Here is a 20,814-nt window from a genome sequence, read left to right as displayed (position 1 = left end):
CAAAATACCTGAGGAAAACAACTTAATGGAAGAAAGGTTTATTTTTGGCTCAGAGGTTTCAGTCCATTGTCATTCGGCTCCATTGCTTTTACGCTTTTGGTGAGGCATAAACGTCCTGGTGGAAGGGCATGGCCGAGGAAAGCTGCTTACCTCATGGCAGCCAGGAAGCAGAGAGGGGGAGGAGGGAAGAGACCAAGGGCAAGATATGCCCCATGAAGGCATGCCCCCTGTGACTCACTTTCTCCAACTAGGCCCCACCTCCTAGTTTCCACCAGCGGCCACAATGCCATCATATTCTGAATCCTTCAGTGGATTAATTTGTTGATGAAGTCAGAGCCCTGACGTTCCAGTCAGGCAAGCCAGCCTTTAACACTCGAGCCTTTGGAGGACATTTCAATTTGAACCGTAAGAGTGGCAGAGCTTTCTGGCTTGTACAGTTGAATGCAGAGCGGATATGACCAGAGCAACATGGCTTCTGTGACACCAGCAGAATGGTGTGAGTGGATGTATTTAAATGAGTCTCTCTGATGGTGTGTTGAGAATGCTTTGGGAGGCAAGGGAGGAAGAAGGAAGAGCAGCTGGAAAAGGATGACAATAATTCCTATAATTGTAACTTGGATCAGGGAGGTGATGCTCAAGGTGATATGTTTAGCTCACTTTTTGAGTGGATACTCTACAATTGATCAAAAGTCGTATTTTCTAAGCATCATTGATTATGTCCCTGGTAGGGACAGATAGAGCCTTACTTGATTTAGGTGTTGCATCCTTCAGCTCAACACCTAAATATATACAACCACCACACAGATTATCCTATTTTTGCACTGACTCCAGAAAACCGCCAGTCATGATTTTATTTATTTATTTAATTTTTGTGCTGGGGATGGAACTCAGGGCTTCATATATGCTAAGCATGCACTTTACCACTGAGCTAGTCTTACTTTGTAGGAGTAAACATTAAATGCTTCTCAAAAGCAGGACTCAAATGACATGCTAAGATTGCAGATGATACAGTCTTGAATCCAAAAACATTCAATTTTTGATTATCTAACTCCTAAGTTTAGGAATCTGCCACAAGTCAGAAGTTATTTGTGATGTGCTTGGCAAAGCAGACATAAGGGTGTATAATGGGTATCTATTGAACTGAGTTAAATCTCATATAAAAACCATACCATTTCAGTGCTTAGCATGGGAACTTTACCAGTGATGCCTATCCCTGTTTGCAGATTTCCTTGTCTAATGCTGGTTGGAAGTGGCCAATGTTTACTGCCTGCCTTCCACATGGCAAGGACATTGCAAGGAGTGTTTGGCTGTCGTGACCAGTCTCCGAGATGTTCCCTTGTCACCCTGCCTCCTGTTATTCACCTTTTGTGATTCCCTCCCATGTTATACCAGGGTGGGTCTAGGAGGCAGAAGTGATGGTTTGTCACTTGTGAGATTAAAAATCTCTACCGCTTCCATCTTGTTCCCTCTTTTTTGTCCTTGCCCATGCATTCTGTGGGAGGCTAGCAGCCATATCACGAGCAGCCCCAAGGTGACGTTCACGTAGTAAGGAACTGAGGTCTCCAGCAGCAGCTAAGGGAATGAACTTGGAAGCAGATCCTCCAGCCCAAACCTCTGGGGAGACTGCAGCCCAGAGGAAAACTTGACAGACTCCACCCCAGTTTGAGTTATCCTGTGAAGCCATGCCCAGAAAGAGTCCCTATCTTTAGAAAATATAGGTGAAAACAATGCTTGTTTTTGGCTGCTACATTTGTGGGTACTTTTTTACTCAGCAAAGATAGCCAATACAATTCCCATAATAATAATAATAATAATAATAATAATAATAATAATTTTTTATTCATTTATTCACATGTGTGTACATTGTTTGGGTCATTTCTCCTCCCTGTCCCCTTTCTCCATCCTCTCCCCCCTCCCCCCCTTGCTTCCAGTCAGAACCTGTTCTGCCCTTATCTCTAATTTTGTGGAAGAGAAGTTATAAGCATCATAAGAAAGACAAAGCGTTTTTGCTAGCTGAGTTAAGGATAGCTATACAGAGAGATTCCTAGCATTGCTTTCAGGTACAAATGTGTTACAACCCACCCATAATAATTATTTGAAGACAAGAATTGTTTTCTCTGTTTTATAGTTTAGGAAACCAAAGCCCACAGGGCTAAGTATGCGGGGCGGGGGGGGGGGGGCATGTAATTTATTGTTTAAACTGGGACATTTGAGCTTGAAATGCACTTTCTTATTCATTACCCTGGAACAGCAGGTGTAAATTAGGACAGTGTCTGATGCCCTGAAAAACTATGAGGAATAATCTTGGTCTCCCACACACCAAGAGCCAGAGGCAGAACCTGTCTGAGATGTGTCATTTCTAAAGTCTGTTCCCTCTGGCCTCAATGAGCTCTCCCTGGCTACTTCCTAAACTCATGTTTAGGAGAGGTGGGAATACAGAGGTAAGAAATAACAACACATACAAGAATAAACCATATGTATATATGCAGAAGAAAGTCAGGAAGGAACAAAGCTGGGTTATTTTCTTCTTTGTGCTTTTCTTTGTATTGCTGTTACAATGATAAATGCATTTTTTTTTTTCTGAGACAGGTCTGCTTTGTAGCCCAAGCTGGGCTTGAACTCTCTTTGTAAGCATGGTTAGCCTTGAACTCATGATCTTCCTTTCTCTACCTCTCAAGTGCTGTGATTACAGACATGACCTACTGTATCCAGAGAGAAGTGCATTTTTCAAAACCAAAAATATCTGCAGAATACTGTGTGAAGGACTCTTTGCCAGAGAGTGATGGACTGAGCATGTGTAGATTTCACAGGTGGGCAGTCTGTGCCAGGATGAGTCACGCACTGATGACTGAGTGCCCCAGTAAAGCATTCCTGCTTTCTTCTCTGGATGTGTCTATGTTGGCAAAACGAAGTCAAAGGCAGACACATTTCCTGGGCCATCTACGATAAATAGTTCTAGGTTGCAAAATTTTGCTGCCCAAGTTCCCAACACACACAACTCTCTGGGGACTTTAGATAAACGAGGGCTGCCTTTATTCTATGTGTTTCTTTCTCTTTCTCCCTCCTCTTTTTTCTTTCCTCTTTTTCTCCCTTCTTCCTTTGTGCCCTTCTCTTCTTACTCTTTTCTTTCTTTCACTACTGAACATTTTTTCTTTGTATTCCTTTCTCTTCTTTTATTCATTCAATGAATAATCATGAGGAGTCTACCATGTGCCAGAGATAATTGTTCACTCATTCATTTATTACATATTCAGGTCCTACTATGCACCAGGTACTGTTCAAAGCACTGAGTCTATTGTAATGAGCAGAAAGGATAAAAGTTCCTGTTTGAAGCTTCAGTTGGAGGAGATGGACAATGACTGAAATAAATCACACAGTATGCTAGATAGTGATAAAGTCTACAGGGGAAAGGAGGGTGGTGGAGAGGCATAGGAAATGGCCATGTGTGTAGTGCTGGCTGAGCAGAGAAGGGCTCACTGGGAGGTGACAGCATTCTCACTAAGGTTTGAGGGGACAAGGAAAGTAGCCATGTAAATATCTGAAGGAAGAAGGTATTTCAGGATGCAAGCCCAGTGGTACAAAGGCTCTGAGGTTGGATTGTGGCTTATATGTTTAAATCACAACAAGGAGGTTGGTGTTGCCAGAGAAGAGCCGATGAACAAGCAGTAATAGGAGGCAGAGTCAGAGAGCTAATGGATGGACAGAGGTTTCAGGGTACAGATGGTGTAGGTCAGAGGATGGACTTTGACTTTGACACTGAGTGACGTGGGAGCCAGTGGAGGCTTTGGGGCAAAGGAGTGCCATCCGGTGGCACTCCTTCTCTCTCGCTGTTGTGAGGGCTCAGCGCTCAAGGAGCTAGTGGGAGAGGAAGCTCTAGAAACATTTATGAAGGTGAAACAAAGTGCCACAGATGCTGTGATAGGATCTTTTTGGGGAGTATCAGAAGAGTGATTGGGTCATCTCTGAGGAGGTGTCAAGAAGCACTTAGTAGAGGTGGTGTCTTTTGAGTTGAAGCTTAGATTCGAATGGACTAGATTTCCAGGGGATGGAGGAGAGAGTGTGCAGGCAGAAGGACATGTATAAGCATATGAGTGGAGCCTTGAGAGAGAGAAAGAGAGAGAGAGATTGAGAGAGGGTGATTGGGGAATGGAGCAAGAGAAATAGGGTGGAGGGGGGACTGGGAAGGTCTTGTAGCCCCAGGAAGTTCCAGGAAAGAGACAATGGGGGTTCATTCATCCTGTCAAACTCAGGATGATTGGTGTATATACACAGAAAAAAAGTCAGGAAGGAAACAAGTTTGGGTTATTTTCTTCCAAATGTTTATTTGATTAGGGTCATGGCTGTACTGTAGATAAGTGTCAATCTGTGCAGCTCTTGCCCTTCAATTTGCCCCATATTCTGCCAGGAAATGGTCTGAGGAGTGTGGTTTTACAAAGCAGGATGCTGTCTGCTTGTAACTCCTCCCTCACGAGCCATCCTGGGTGTTGATACAGGACTTAGGAATGAGCAAGTTATCAGATACCAGAAGAGCTGCGTGTGGGCTCATCTAGCCCAGCTGTGGCCCTGGCAGCTCTTTGGCCACATCTCTGTCCCCAGGCACCAATCAGAACTGAGAAAAAAAGGGAAGATGGTACCTGCTATCTCATCTTACCCCAGGTTCTGCCTGGAGCACAGAAATCTGGGACTTCCCAAGTACCCTACTCAAGAGGCTCTTGCTGCATCTATGCCTGGGACAAGCCTAAGGCCCCTGAGGCACATAGTGAGGACAACAAACAACAGCAAGTAAGTGAGGATGCCTGACAATGTCAGGGTTCTCTGACACTGTGAAATGCTAGAAAAATAGCAAGAAAGCTGGGGTCATGGGCACAGAGCTATGGAAGATGCTGTTTTTAATATATGGTCAGAGAAGGCTGCTGGGAAGAAGCTAGGATGGGAGGGAGGGTATAAGGAGCAGAGTCTGGACAGAGGATAGCATGGATCATGGCAGTGAGGCAGGAGTTACCTGGGGCCTTGTGGCCTGCTAGGAACTTGGGACTTTCCTGTAAGTATGGAAGATTCTGAATTGGAAATGATGTGATTAGACTAATGCTGTAGGCAGAATAAAGGATGGTACAAGTCTGCAAGCAGGGAGCAAGAGGGGGTTGCCATAGAGATCTGGGGCTTTGATGTGTGCAAGAGGGGTGAACACACATTGAGTCTGGGGTTACAGACTGAAGGGTATCCATGGTCTATTCCATCCACCTTGAACATGGGGATGTGATTCCTTTCCCCAAAGAGGTTACATTGTGGTAGAGACAGATGGACCTTTGCAAGTCCATCAAGACACGCTGAGGGCCTGGGGAGAAGGCCAGACATAAGCTCACTCTGCTGAGTTGAGGAGGGAGTAGGAGTTTGCTCAGTAGGTAGGAAGCCGATGAAGAAGGATGTCCTGACACAGGGAACATCCCACACAAAGGCACCGTTTCTTGTTCTGAGCATCTTCCCCTCTGGCGAATCTGAGAAGACAGGGCCTGCCTGTGGTCCCTGACAGCCTTGTGAACCCCTGACTCCAGAAATCCCATTATTTGGTAGATTAAAAAAAAGAACAGCATTTATATTCAGAGAACTGTGTTAGTCTCTAATTTAGAGCCTAAAATATGATAGAGGTGTGGTCTGGTGCCTGTAGATTCTATTGGAGGGCGTGGGAAAACAGAGGGACTGTGAAGCTGTGTTTGCACAGCCTCCTGAATAAGATTGGGAAAAGGTCAACAGCGCACATTAGAATGGGGGAGTGCTACTAACAGAGGTGATGGAAGTCACCACCCCCCATTTTCACCATGCTACCATCTCGAGGGCTAGATAACTCTCCAGAGACTAAGGTTGGGTGGGGGCAGGGTCCATCCTGGTAATGACACTGGCCTGAAGCAAACAGAGCCTATGAAGGGGTTCAAATGATTCACACAAATGACCAGAGGGTTTGTTCTGGGATGTTGCTGCTGAAGATGGAGCCAGTGGGGCAAGTTGGCTCCTAAGAAAGAGGAGTGACTAGTAGGCTGCTTTAAGATCCACCACCATCTTCTCTTCATAAAGTTTTCTCTGGGACACACCCTAGAATGCACTGGAAAATTCAGCAGAGTAGACAATGGAGAAAGAATGGTAAGCAAGTCCCAGAACCTGCAGCAGTTCCTGGGTCAGCACCACCTCTCTGTACAGCTTCCAGGTGGCCTCTCTTGGCAGCTGCCATAGGAATTGGCTGTGGGCGAGTTCCCGGGGTAAAAGGTGCACCCTGGGTGTGGCAGGCAGGTTTCCTTGGGAAGGCTCACCCCTGCGGCTCGGCCTGCTCTGCTGAGTAACGAGCAGGCTGCAATCCGTCCACGCAGAGCTCTTGCAACACGCAGTGCTGGGCTCCCAGGTAAACAGCCAGTGTGTATGCCCAGAGCTGTCCTTACGTCTGACGTTCAGGGAAGCCTCCCTCCCTGCCGGCCTCCAGGCTGTGCCTCCACCCTGCCTTTCCTCGTCTTGCTGTCTGAGGTTTCCCTGTCCTCCCTGGGAACCAGGTCAAGAGCCCTGCTGGCAGGTGTTGTAGGGCATGAATCAATTCCCTGCAAGAAGAAGGAAGGCGATAAGGGCCAGGGCCAAGCCGGAAGGTTTATTGTATAATTTATCTGGTCAATAGTCAATCTATTAAGTTAGGAACCAGATAGGATGGTCATTTCTTTGAGGGGGAAGTTTAGGTAAGTAGAAACCATGGTTTGGTCATAATGACTCAGCTGATTTTTCCATGCCTTCAGTGAGGAATTTAATTTCACACAGGTGGGTAACTTCAGACGGTGAAAGCTGGCTGTCATTTTTGTCTGGTGGCTCAGACAAAGAAAATTGATCCTTTTAGGTGGCCCATGATTATCAGGGTAGCTGGACTTTCCACAGCAAAGTTACTTCTGCTGAGCACTGGTGAAACCTTTCAAATGCTTCATCCCAGAGGCCTGACAACCTGAGTTTCTCCCCTAGACCCATGTTCATCGGATTAACAGATCCTATAGGACATTTGTAAGTGCCAGCCACTGGGATAAATCCTAGGGATTGGCAAGGGCAGAGCCTTAGTTCCTGTCGTCAGGGAGTTAGCTCATGATGCAACACTGGATTCAAACATAACACCAGTAATGATGACACCCAAGACCCAGGAACAAGGAATTCGTGCCATGGGGAGAGCAGAGAATCAAAGACCCCTTCCCCAGGGAAGTGAAATCTTTGATGAATCTAGAAGGACACCCAGGAATGAATATTCTTGAGCCGTGGTCTATTTGGTGATCTTGGGACTTGTTATACTGGCTTCCAGAATAAATGATTAACTCACTTGCAACATTCACTGAAAAGGAATTCACTTAGCATCGCAAGTAAATTTATACCAGGCTTCTTTGTAACACCTGTTCTCTGCTGGTGGGGTCCATGATCTTTGTGCTTTGGGGAGCAGTTCAGAGGGTGAACTTTTGAGAGAGCCAGCATGAGTGAATATCTGGTTAACAAGCAAGATGGATCATATATTGGGCAAGAAGTCAAGTTGAGCTATGTCATCTTTCTGACTTTCTGTTTGAAAATTACCATATTCCTCTTGGGCAAGGTCTGTGCTTTATACATGTTCTCTCTTCAAAAGCCACCCTATGTGTCTGCTTCCTTCACTTTCTCATTTATTGTATGTCTACTAAGCAAGGAGCTGTGTACAGAGCATTCAGAGATGGAGCAGGCCATCACGTGAGTGGAGGGAGACAGTCCCAATATGTATCTGGATTGTTAGGATGGGGAGTGGGAGCTCAAGGTCACTGTCCAAGGACCTGGGATAGGCCGGAGAGAGGACAGTGAACTCACATAGGCAGAAGGGAAGGAATAGAGGCTGGAGAGAACAGCTTGGAGTTCCTAGGGCTGCCATATCAAAGAACCACAAAGTAGGTGGCTTAAACCATCTTACTCTCACAGGTCTAGAGGGCAGAAGTTCAAGGTGTCAGCACAGCAGGACCATGCTCTCTCTGAAGGCTCTAGGGCAAACCTGTTCACTGCCCTCCTATTAGCTTCTGGTATCTCTGGAGGACCTTGGCCTTTCTTGACTTGCAGATACATCACTTCCTTCTCTGCCTCAGTCTTTTTTTTTTGGTGGTACTGGGATTTGAACTCATGGCTTCACACTTGTTAGGCAGGCGCTCTTACCACTTGAGCTACTCCATCAGCCCTGTTTTGTGATTGTTTTTTTCCCAGATAGGGACTCGTGAACTGTTTGCTCAGGGCTGGCTTCTAGTCTCGATCCTCCTGATCTCTGTCTCCTGAGTAGCTAAGATTACAGGTGTGAGCCACCAGCACCCGGCTCTGCCTCTGTCTTTACAGGGCCCTCTCTCCTGTGTATCTGTCTCTGCATCTTTTCTCTTCTTGTGAGGACACCATTTACATTGGATTAGAGCCCATCCTCATTCAGTATGACCTCATTTTAACCAGTTTATATCCACAAAGACCCTATTTCCAAATAAGGTCACATTCACAGGTCCCAAGGGTGAATAAGGCTTCTTATTGGAGGACACTATTCAACTGAAAACAGAAATCTTTACGAAAACTCATTTTGACTGGAGCTTGAGAAGGGCGAATTATTAAGAATATGAAATTTTAGGATTTTTGGTTGTTTTTCTGGTTTTTTAGAAGACCTCTTTTTTTTCTTTTCTTTGTGGGGGTACCAGGGTTTTGAACTCAGGGCCTCAAACTTGCTAGGGAGGCACTCTTACCACTTGAGCCATTCCGCCAGCTGTTTTTCTGGGTTTTTGAGACAGGGTCTCACTATGTAGCCCAAACTGGCCTCCAACTCCCGATCTTCCTATGTCATCACCCTCCCAAGTGCTGGGATTACAGATGTGAACCACTGTGCTGGAATGGAATTTTGGAATCTTAACTTTGCCTGTTCTTTGGAGATTAACATCCAGGGAAGGAAAGTGGGCTTAGAAGCAACAATAATGAGACTGTGCTCTGACGATGGTGCACTCTGTGGCCGTTCCTCCTCTGTTCCTAGCGAGGCCCAGCCTGGAGCTCAAAGAGGACTGTGCACTTCAGTCTCCCGGCATCCCTCCTCTCTGCTGTAGTGAGATGTGGAGTAACTAGAAACGTGGGGATCTAGTATCTGGAAAGACACTCCTCATCACGGCCCCGTCGGGCTGGTTGGCTGATGTTTTCTGGGAGGGATTGTGGTTGCTCTGATGAGGAAAGCAGAAGGGAGAAATGGAGTTCACACTCATCAAACATATGCAATCAAAGACATCACCAAAGCTTGGTGATGCTGTTCAGGTGTATTTCCCAGGAATTGCCTTATGAAAGACAGCAGCTTAGGAGAATAAATAAGCAAGGCGAGATTTACAGAGATGGGGTTTCAAAAGGAGGCACAGGTACAGCTAAGCCGAGCTAAGGAGTGACAGGAGGGGAAATGTGTCTCAAAAAAAAAAAAAAATCAGTGGAGGGAGGGAAGAAGAAAAACCCACCAAATGCCTCTGCCCTATGGATCTTACTGGAGGCAAACTGACTTTGCAGTGTGTTTGTGTGTTGAGTGACTAAGACTTCAGGGCCAAGTTCAAACACACGCTTAAGTGCAATTTAAAAGTGAGTGAGATAACACTGGAGGAAGTTGTGATAAAATGTGACTTTTTATGTAACACTTTTTTTCTCTGGAATTCACAATATCCATTGTTTAAAATTAGACAGCCATCACTGTAGAACTCACTGAACAACCCCTTCACACTGTCACAACATGGGAAACGGCTTCAGAAGGAGTTGCCTACCTGCATCTTTTTGGCCCAGGAAGGAAATAAAGATGGTGTTTATCTTGGGTTGATGTATTGATGCTCCAGCGATGTTCCTAGAAGTCAGTATCAGGCATGAGAAGGATAAATATTCATTCATTTGGAAAACATCTATTGAGTCCCTACTGTGTGCTAGGATCATGTGGCAGTATGAATGTTCTCATTTGCTAAACAAAGATACCCCTCTTTGCTCTCTGTTGTTATGAGGGCCAGTACTTATGGTAGGAAATGACAGGAAGTATGCCCAGTGCCAGGGCTGAATGCACCTGTTTGATTCTCCCAATAAGTCACTTTACAAGTGAGTAAACTGAGGCATAGAGAGGTCATTATATGCCCAAAGTCACAGAAAGTGATGGGGCCGACTAGGGACATAGCTTAGTGAAGGAGCATGTGCTCAGCATACATGAGGCTCTGGGTCCAATCCCCAGCCTCTCCCCAAGAAAAAGGAAGGGATGGGGCTGGAGTTTGGTCCACACAGCCTGCTCCAGACTCTCATGATCTTATTTCTTATAGTATACATACATACATATATGAATATATATATTATTGTTATTATTATTTTTGGTGGGATTTGGGTTTGAACTCAGGGCTTCCTGTCTACAAAGCAGACACTCTACTGCTTGAGCTACATCTCCGGTCCATTTTTCTCTGGTTATTTTGGAGTTGGGGGTCTCAGGAACTATTTGCCCGGGCTGGCCTCAAACTATGATCCTCCAGGTCTCAGCCTCCCAAGGAGCTAGAATTGCCAGTGTGAATCACCAGCATCAAGTTCTTATAATATTATAAAATGCAAACAGGCTTGGCTTTGTACCAGGCATCATCATATTTGATCCCCTTCAGGGGTTGAAAAGATGTGGCCAGTGAAAGAGGTGAGGAAATGTGGGGAAGAAAGCACCAGCATGCTGAAGAGGGGTCAGATGGTGACTCCGGGATGGTGGGAGGAGCCTGCTAATGTGGAGCTGTGAACTTCCCAGAGTTTCTTAGGCAGAACAAACCACACCATTTAATCCAGAATGGTTTCCCTTTCTATGCTGGATTGTAACACATCAGTGAGGCTCTGGACAGGTCTTACTTGTTGATGGTTCCACCTTGATCCAAATATATCTTGTGGCAGAATTGTGGTGAACAAGGCTGGAAAATTGAGAGGGGATGAATGGGCATCCAGGGCCTAGCACACAGACTGGCTTCAGTAACATATCGGTCCCTTAGTCCTCAGGGGGAACTGGCTCCAGGACCCTCTTGCATGTAGCAAAGCCCACAGATGCTCAAGTCCCTGATATAAAGTGGTGTTGCATTTGCATCTAGCCTGCTCACATCACCCACATCCTTTAGGTTATCTCTAGATTATAACACCCACCACAAAGTGAATCGTATATAGAAGTAGTTTAGGGGATAATGACAAGAAAATAAAGACTATCCATGTTCAGTTCAGACAATTATTTTCTCAAATATTTTTGATCTGTGGTTTGTTGAATCTGTGGATGAGGAACATGTGCATAGAGGACTGACTCTGGATTGCATGCACTCAGCTCTTCCAACAGCCAATATTTACTGTGCACTTACTATGTGCAACACTGCACTTGGGGAGACAGCAGCAAGTAAAATAAGGTTTATTCTCATGAAACTCATCATTCTGTGGAGAAAGGGATTAATTCAGACATTATTTATATTTATTGAAGCCTTCTGTGTGCTATTCATAGGTTCTGGAGTTAGAGCAATGAATAAAAATTTTCCCTGCTCATTGCACAATACATATGGGGGGGTGTTATTATAAGGTCTGAAATAACTTACTATTCCTCTCTCATTGAATGACTTAGTAGAATTTTTTTTTTTTTTAGTGGTACTGGGGTTTGTAGGTGGGGTTTTGGCTACTGAATAATGCATGTATTACTACTGTCCAGAAGTGACTTGCCTTAAGAAACTTCAATGGAAGGGACACCAAGGAAGGAAGCAGTGACCAAGCCTGAAGGGCTTCTTTACTTCACAATGTCAGATGGTTTTCAGTGGCTGAATTGCAGGCTGCTGTGTTTCAAATCCATGTCCTATTTCTTCTGGACACTGAGCCAGGCCTCATTTCCCAGATTCACTTGCAGTTAAGTGGGGGAGAGGCTGAAGCAACTTCTAGATGTGGCTCTCGCCTCCCTCCTCTCTCTGGCTGGAGGCTGAGGGTCTGTAAGGGAGAATGAGGCACCAGGGCATGAGGACCCTCAGATGGAAAAGGATTTGTCTTTGCACAGGTTTGCTGAAGACATGGATGGCACACAATGAATTGCAAGTGAAGGAAAAACATGCTTTGGTTTCTGCCAGTGCTGGAGGTATCGTTGGTGTCACAACTGAGGAATGAGGTATACCCCCGGTCGCTAGTATGCAGAGGACAAGGACGCAGCTGAGCATTCTATAGTGGCACAGGTCAGTCCCATGACAAAAGCAGCTTGTAGTCCCAAATACGGAGAACATTACTGAGATTTTTAATTTTTTTGTTACAGCAGCCAGCATTGTCACATACCCTACCTAATACAATGGTGAACTTTGGTGGTGGGATTGTTCATTTACTCATTCATTCAACTGATTTTTGAGCCTCTGCAATCTGCCAGGCACTCTTGTGGACACTGGGGATACTGCAGTGAACAACACAGGCAACTGTCTCTGCCTTCATGAAGGTCAATTTCAAATAGAACATACAGTATAGTAATAGGAATAAATGCTGGGAAGATAAAGCTGAAGACACAGTGACCACATAAAAATATATATCAAAACTCCTGTCACTGCAGTAAATGCCCTGTGAGTATAATGGTCCCTGTCTGTAACCCTGTCCTCTTCTCCTAAGCCTCACACTTGGGGATTCGCCAAGTGTGTCTGTAGGACATCTTTACCTGGAAGTCCTCTGGCCCCCTAAAGACCCCATGTCTCATCTTGAATTTATGCTTATCCTTCTGTTCATCCCTAATTTAACTCTATTTGTTAACTGTAATTAATGATCAGGTTTTCATTCATGAGGTTCCCCCTCCCCCAGTTAAATTTGGAGTTCTTTCTCCTCTGTATCTTCATCACCCAAATCTTGATGAATTTCCTTTAAAGTATTTTGGAACTTTCCCCCTCCTCTCCATCGCAGCCCTCGCTCTGACTTCTATTTTCCTTCTCTTAAACACAGCAGCTTATGAAATGGTCTATCTTAAAATGAATTCAAAACTTGGGGGGAGTCAGTCAACTGCCAGTGCCAGCCATCCAGGAAAGGTGGTGCTGCAAATTTAAGCCTTGCTCCAAATTCTGACCCTCTAGTGTCTTTGCCTTCATGGGGTCCTTCCAGCTCTCAGGAAGGGTGTGCAGACTGTCTTGCCTGTGCTCGCTGTCCCTGCTTAGCTGAAGGCTAGAATGCCAGTGGACAGTATGGCCCAGAACTCAAGTGTGAACATCAACTACTCAGCTATCTCCAACAAGGAAAGGGACTAGCCTCTGCTGTTCAGTCCTCCTTCCAAATCAACCAGTTAGGTAAGTCACACTTCCCTGAGAGGGGTTAGACAGATGGCACTGCATAGGACCCCCTCTTTGTGGAGACATGAAGCTGGGGAAATGGGGTGCCCCAACATTGCTACAGATGGCCTTCCAGAGCTGTGGGTCTGCATCTGTGGATTCAATCAGCCTTGGAGTAAAAATATTCAAGAAAGAAGTGTGTCTAGACTGAACGTGTCCAGACTTTCTTCCTTATCATTATGTCTGAAGAACACAGTTTAGCAACTATTTCCATAGTGCTGCCATTGTGTTAGGTATTCTAAGTCATTTAGAAGTGTGTGTGTAGGCTGTATGCAAATGCTATGCCATTTCACATAAATGATTTGGGGATCCTTGGATATTCAGTACAGTGTGATTTTTTTTCCCAAGTATTTTTGATCGGTTGAATCCCCTGATGGGAAAACCACAGATATGGAGGCTGACCGCACTCATTCCAGTGGCAAACAATAGCAGTTCCTCTTTTTTTTTTGCTTTGGTTATTTTTTCAGATAGGGTCTTGCTTTTGCTCAGGGCCAGCTGCTGACCTCCATCCCCTTACCTGAGACCTCCCACATAGCTGGGATGAAAGGTGAGTGTCACCACACAAAGCTTATTTGTTAAGATGGGATCTTGCTGACTTTTTGCCTGGGCCGGCCTTAAACCATTATCTTACCGATCTCTTCCTCCTGAGTAGCTGGGATTACAGGCACAAGCCACTGCACCTGGCTAGAGGTTCAACTTTCTAAGAAGTCAGTGAGTGGAACAGCAGCTCCATGTGTGAGTGAAAGCAAGCGAGAGCTGGCGTGGCACGCAGAGACGCTAGTTCTAGATCTCTGACTAAGCAGGTATGTGGCCCGGGCCAACCATTTCAAAACCTCTCAGCACCTTGTTTTCCTTATTGGTGACATGTGTACCTAGTGAAATAGCAGACAGAAAGAATGGCTTGCTGAGAAAGATGAGGTGCATTAGGCTGTTTTGGGGTCCAGTGAAACAATGGACGTGAAAATGCCTTGCAAATCGTTCTCTGGTCTTAACTGAGGTCATGACCATGTTGCTCACCACTTCTGGCCCTGGGCTCCTTATCCAGAATGTGGTAAGAGAGAGACCCACTTCTCAAAGTAGTGAGGTTACAGGTGTCTGGCAGCACACCCTGTAACAACTGTTCTTGTTATTTCAGCTGTGTACTCGAGGGATTTGAATTCGTGTCTCACTGGCTTCCATGACTCACTGGCTTCCATGACAAATCCGAGATGATCTGTCTGGTGAGTGTGTTTATTTTCTCTCCTTTTGTGCTGCCTTTGTTACCTCAGGCTCAGGACTCCATGCTCTTGCAGGAACTGTGGCACGATGGAGGCTAATCCACTGAGCAGGTGGCCCTAGGAGAGATGTAGCGTTAGCAGAATATGCCACAAATTCCATGCCGCCCAGGCGGGTCTGGGATCCTCACCCTTGTGTCCTGGACCATGTGTCCATGAAAGCAGTGTTTCCAGAGGAAACTGGTGAGGAAAACATGGAGGGCATCATCGGGAGAAGCACTTGGGGGAGGGAGATACTGGACAACATGGCTACACATTGGAAAATGGAAAGGGTTCCCACACTCAGGACTCACCTGCAGAAACGCTGATGTAGTTTCTCAAGCACATAGCCTACTTGTGGGGGTGTTTGGTGCTCCCAGATGATTCTTGGGCACAGCCAAAGTTGAGCAGCATTGGTTTAGAGTGTGGCTGTTGTTAGGGAGGCAGAGCTCTGTGGGGGACTCTGATGAGATCCAGGAGAGACAGTAGTGAAGATCAGGTGAAGTGCTCAGACCATGGGGAGAACCTTTGACCAAGGGAACAGAGGAGGAAAGAAGGAGAAGATGGAAACAGCAATTTCACCCAGACCTAACCTAAGTGAATGAACCATTGTGAAATGTGTTGGAAAAGCAGTGAGAAGGGACAAGGTGAGAACTAGTCTTATAGCACTCATGTGACAGTTAATTTTGTGTGTCAATTAGGCTAAGCTGCTGTACCCAACTATTTGTCCTAACATTATCCATCTGTGAAGGTTTTTTTTTAGATGAGATGAACACTGAAATCAATACACTGAGTAAAGCATGCTACCATCCATAATATGGGTGGGCGTCATCTAATCAGTGGAAGGCCTTAACGGAAAAAGACTGACCTCCTTGAAAAGAGAAGGAATTCTGTCAGCAAACAGCTTTTGGACTTGAACTGTAACTCTTCCCTGGGTCATCAGCTTGTGGACCTCCCCTGCAGAGTCCATGATTATATGAGTCAATTCCTTAGAATATCTCCTCCCATCCACTTGACTCTTTGTCTGGAGAACCCTAAAAAGAACAATGAGGTGGTGTGATTAGTTGTTCCATTTTACAGATGAGGAAAGTGAGAGACTTAATAATTTGTCCCCTGGAAGTGAGGGAGACAGATGCATACTCGGGAGTGTGGCCCTGGCAGCTACATGTGCCTGCCCCAGAATCCTTGCAGGGGGGTGTCAGAAGTCAGTCATGAAAAGCTTGCTTTGTTTGGAGGATGCCTCCTGTCAGGACTCTGGCATCTTCATTTCAAAGTGAGGGTCACCTCTCATCCCTGCCTGGTTGTCATCCACTAACACCCCAAGCACTAGGTGATGCCAGCCACCGGTCCCTCAGCTGCCGAGGGTCTGCAGAGCCTCAGGTCAGGGAGGTCCACATGTAGCTGGCTCGGCCTTCTTTGCTCTGTCCCTCTGCTGAGTCTTGTCTCTTGTCTTCGAGGTCCAGCCCTTGGGCTCACTGGGACCCGTTCAGTTTCGAGACTCACACATGTGTCTTCTGCAGCCAGTGTTGGACACGCTAGCAGCATCAGAGGGTCAGCATGATTGCTTCTGGCCAGACATGTTGAATGTACTCACATCTTGACCTTGTAGTTACTGGAATGGTTTGAAGTTCGTGTGTGTGTGTGTGTGTGTGTGTGTGTGTGTGTGTGTGTGTGTATGTGTGCCTGTGCTCCTTCCTAAGTCAGTCACTGAACGGTTTTAATTTCATGCCTCCTGAATGGAGAAGCTCTGCAAGGTACTTTAAGTCTCATCTCGAGCCACATTTTTCTCATCTACTTCCCACCTGCCTGAACTCCAGCAGCTCAGAGTCCAGTCATGGGCAATAAAGTGAGGGGGCCCATCTCTCCACTCTGGGAAGGGCACCTGGGGATCCCCCTCTCCTCTTCTTCTTTATCTCACTGCCCTCGTTTCTTTGTCAGTATATCAGGTATCTTCTTTTAAAATCAACTTTACGGAAGTAGAATTGACACACAATAAACTGACGCATTGAAAGTGGACAGTGTGATAGGTTTTTACCTACGTGTGCACCCACAAACCCATTATCACAATCAAGATCAAAAATGTATCCATTACCCCCAAAGCATCCTGTGTTCCCCACTGTAGCTCCAATTGTGTAGAATTTCATATCTATGTAAGTAATATAATGTGTGAACCTGCCCTTTATTTTTTTGATCTGATGTCTTTTACGCAGAGTAGTATTTTGTGGTTCACCATGTCATCATGGGTTTCTTCTTGTTCTTCTTCTTTTTTTTTTTGAGACGAGAGTCTCACTATGTAGCCCCAAAACTCACGATCCTCCTGCCTCAGGCTTCTGAGTACTAGGATTCTAGGTGTGGTCACTGTGCCCAGCTTGGATTCATTCATCTTTGTTGTCTGGTGGTATTTCACTGTATGGATATAGAGATAGTTTACAATTTACCTGTTCTGACTGGACACAGTCACTTTAGTTTTAAAGTATTACAAATAAAGCTTCGGTGAACACATATGTTGAAGTCTTTGGATGGACTGTTTTCACTTTTCTTGGCTAAGTTTCTAAAAGAATGGCTGGATCAAAGTAGGTATATAGTTATCTTTTAAAGAGCCATCCTTTCTTCTCTCTCTTCCTTCCTTACTCCCTCTCTCATTCTTTCCTTTCTCTTCCTATTCCTCCATCTAATTTTCCCACGTATGAGCTCTTCTTCAGACCAGGTATGGGAGTCAGGTCCCAGACAACCACCAGGGGTGTGGTGACGTGGATAAATAAGTCATGTTTATGCTGTTTATAGAAGGTGAAATAAAATTAAAATGTGTATCAAAATCCACCCTGAATGGAGAAGAAATTCACCCAAATTGCAGTGGCAAAGAGACATGAAAGAAGGGGAGGAAGGGCTTTGCGCTAGTGTTGGAAGCAGATGTTTGGCTATTGGATCCCACCAGCCTGGAGTGGTGGTAAATGTCAAATCAGGGTTTCATTTGTTTTCCTAATACACAGCTGGAAGGGTGGCGGTAAGGTGATCCTGAAGGATGGTCTCTGTCCATGTGGCTTTGTGTTCTCCACCCATCCAAACTTGAACCTGACTGTCTTAATGAAGAACGTGACAAGCATGAGTAATTTCCCCCAATTTGGGAAAGGGCTAACTTCTCAAACTCATGACCTTGAAGAGCCCCTGGCCAGGGGCATCTCCCCTCATTCCACCATCTTCTCCCCTGTGGCTGCCCCGAGGTCTGGCTTGAGGTGTGGTGGGTCTCTCAAGTGAGACTGAGCTCCCTGGAGTGGGGGGCAGATAAGTGTGCCCCTTACCTATACTGCAGCAGGAAGCAGTGTTGGTGCTCGGAAGTTGATCCATGAGTCCTTGGGTGCCAAATCTGTAGCCAAGTGGATCATGCTCTTGGCCTGGGGAAGATGAAAGCAAAAGGAAGGAACCCAATGGTCTGACGCTCCCACTGTGTGCCCGCATTGCAGTAGAATGGACACCCAGGCAATCCTATCATTGTGTGGCAACAAAAGAATTATTCCCAACTGTTACTAATGAGGACAGGAGGTTCAGAGTGGTTAGGAACTTGTGCAGTGCCACACAGCAGAATTGAGTTTTGGATTCACACCTTCCCCCATACTTGAAACTCCCTCCATAAGTATCTAAGATATGGCAAGACCACTGACTTGGAAAACATACAGCTAATCTGCATGAGATACTCACTGTGTGACAGGTACTGGGGACTTGGTGACAGTGAGTGGCTTGAGAGAAAGGGTGCAAGGTTGGGGAGGCACTGACAATCATGATGCCGAAGCTAAGGAAATGGGCTTCATTCGTGGATGTTGGGAATAACAGAAGGCTTTTATTAGGTGAAGAGCAGGCTGGACTTATGTTTAGATTGAGCAACTGGCAGTGACGAGCAGAGCAGGGGGCAGCAGGAAAGAAGGGTCAGGAACAGTGGTTCTCACCTCACCACAGATAAGAAAAGAGATGGTGCTGTTGAGCCCATAAGTAGCAAGTACTGGGCTAAATGTGTTACGTGTGCCCACACATTTCCTGTTCAGAACAATGTTATGCAATTACTACTATTATTACCATTTTTTCAGATGAGGAAACTGAGGCACAGAGGTTAAAGCAACAATTGTCTCAATCAAATGAAACAAGACCCCAAAAGATGTACCCCCTTGCTCTGACTCCTTTACAGTTTCAGCTAGAAAATGGCAGGGCTGGGATTTCAACCACATATCCTAGATCCAAAATGACACTCTTAACTTCTCTACCATATTTATTTATTTTCCCGCTCACCAAATCACATTCCCAGATTCCAGGGAAGGGAGAGATCCTTGCTGTCACATCTCTCTCCATCCCCCCTCACCCAGATGCTCAGATCCCTCTGTTGCCCTCTGAGGGATCTTATGAGAATTTTGTCCTTTTGTTGAATCCCAGTGAACTTGGCTCACTGCTTCCAGTGCTTTCTCTGAGCCGCTCTGATCCTTGCTCTACTGAACACCAGAGCCGCTGCTATGATCACGGACAAAGTCCATCAGGAATTTGAAGGAATGTTCTTTGCACGAAAAGCCAGGCCTGTGCTAATTGAACTCCAACAACACTCAAACTCAGCAAGACAACTAAAGCTGAAATGATCAGCTGGGATTAAAAAGTTTGAAAGGGTAATTGCTTCATAACAAGCTGCATTGCTCCAAGTAGCAGGAAGGATCGACAGAACTGGAATTAATCATATTGGAATACTTGTTTATTTTTTATAGTCTTTTAAAATCGTTTGGAATTGGCCAGTTCGTGCCTTTTCCCAAATTCTCTTGGGTTTGGTTAACTGCGGGGGATTTGTCTGGCAACTACAATTACTCCTGTTCTTGAAGACTGGGAAGGCCCAAAACCATACTCACCATTTATCAGTGTGATAAATCCTTTTATTGCCTTTGTAATAAGGATGCCTGAATTTGTACAGTGCCTGTTAATGTTTTCACAATGCTTTCATATCTGCTATCCCAGTCTGTCTTCAGTACAACCCCATGAGATGGTGAAGGGCTGGAGTTCCCATTTGGAGAGGGTAAAGGCAGAGAGCAGTGAATAACACATTAGATCAACATCAGAACTTATGCTAGAATTCCTGCTCTCACCTGGGATGTTTGTTCTATTGGACTAGAAAGCGTCTTGTTTGCTAATTAGGCAGGGCTGGATGCCACCAATAGGAAGTGAAAAAGTCATTGTTGAGGTGCAGGCAGAAGTTGAAACTCATTAATGAAGTGGCCACCTAAACTGAAAAACGTGAGAGAGATCATGGGTCAGATAGGAAAGGTGCTTTTGGAAATGAGGTTGCTGTAATAAGGCCTAAGGAACAGATTTTGGGTTGCAGTTGGTAGCCTGGGTTTATGTTTGCCACTTTCCCTTTGACATTTTGTATCTGTCAAGTGTCTATTCCCTGAACACTTTGGTTTCCTCTTCTGTGCAGCAAATCTAGCAATGACCTTCACTGGTGTTTTGTAAGGTTAAGGTCAAATGAAGCATCATATATACAGATGCGTGCGAGATGCTGTGGTCATGGCATGTTTTACTGTCTGACATTCCGGTTTTAATCGGCTGTGATGTTATAACCAAAAGACCAACTACCTTTGCAGTTTTTTTCTCACAAGACCTCACCTCTTCACTTTTAAGGTGTGTTTAAAGGATGTTTTTCTGCTAGGGCGAGTTACTAGAATTTCAAAATTTAGGAACAACAGGTGGGAGGAAGTTTTTTTCTAGATAAACCTGAGAACAATCAACTACCTGAAACCAAACAGTGCCTGAGAGACCTGCCTTCCAGTTCTGACATTTATGTCATTTGTAGCTCTTGTGACAACCTTGCTTGGGTTGGTCTGCTCTAATATTTATTCTGTGGCTGGAGTTTTCGAATAATCCCCGCTCCTGATTGTAAAGCCACAGCACTTCCAGATTTCTCCAGGCTGTTTCTTGTGCAGTTCACCATGGATTAACCCCTAGCAGGTAGAAAGTCCTATTTTAGATATTGGGTGGCATGCAAAAAGAAAAAATAATTTGCCTTTAAAATCAACATACAAAAACCAGTAGCATTTCTACACTAGCATGAAAAAGAAACCAAGAAAACAATCCCATTTACAATAGCTACAAAAAATGCAAAAAAATAATTTTTTTTAAGACAGGGTCTCACTCTGTGGCCTGGACTGGTCTGGAATTTACTATGTAGCCCAAGCTTGCCTCGAGTTCACAATCCTCCTATC

The 20,814-nt window shown here is 45.3% G+C and overlaps 1 long non-coding RNA gene across 4 annotated transcripts in view; it reads left to right on the top strand.

Moving 5' to 3' along the window:
• The first annotated feature begins 4,556 nt into the window (after positions 1-4,556).
• LOC141421735 (uncharacterized) overlaps positions 4,557-20,814 on the top strand; it is a 33,652-nt gene continuing 17,394 nt past the window's right edge. For 2 of the 4 annotated variants that reach the window (XR_012446427.1, XR_012446426.1), the window contains exons 1-3: positions 4,557-4,782; positions 12,041-14,137; positions 14,470-14,554. This is a non-coding gene — a long non-coding RNA (uncharacterized lncRNA). The remainder of the gene's footprint in view (positions 4,783-12,040; positions 14,138-14,469; positions 14,555-20,814) is intronic. The other 2 variants (XR_012446429.1, XR_012446428.1) reach the window with 2 other exon arrangements.

Source organism: Castor canadensis, chromosome 3, assembly GCF_047511655.1.
Source record: "Castor canadensis chromosome 3, mCasCan1.hap1v2, whole genome shotgun sequence".
In the NCBI taxonomy this organism is placed as follows: Eukaryota; Metazoa; Chordata; class Mammalia; order Rodentia; family Castoridae; genus Castor; species Castor canadensis.
Note: the sequence above shows the minus strand (reverse complement) of the source record. Positions and strands in the feature narration are given on the sequence as shown.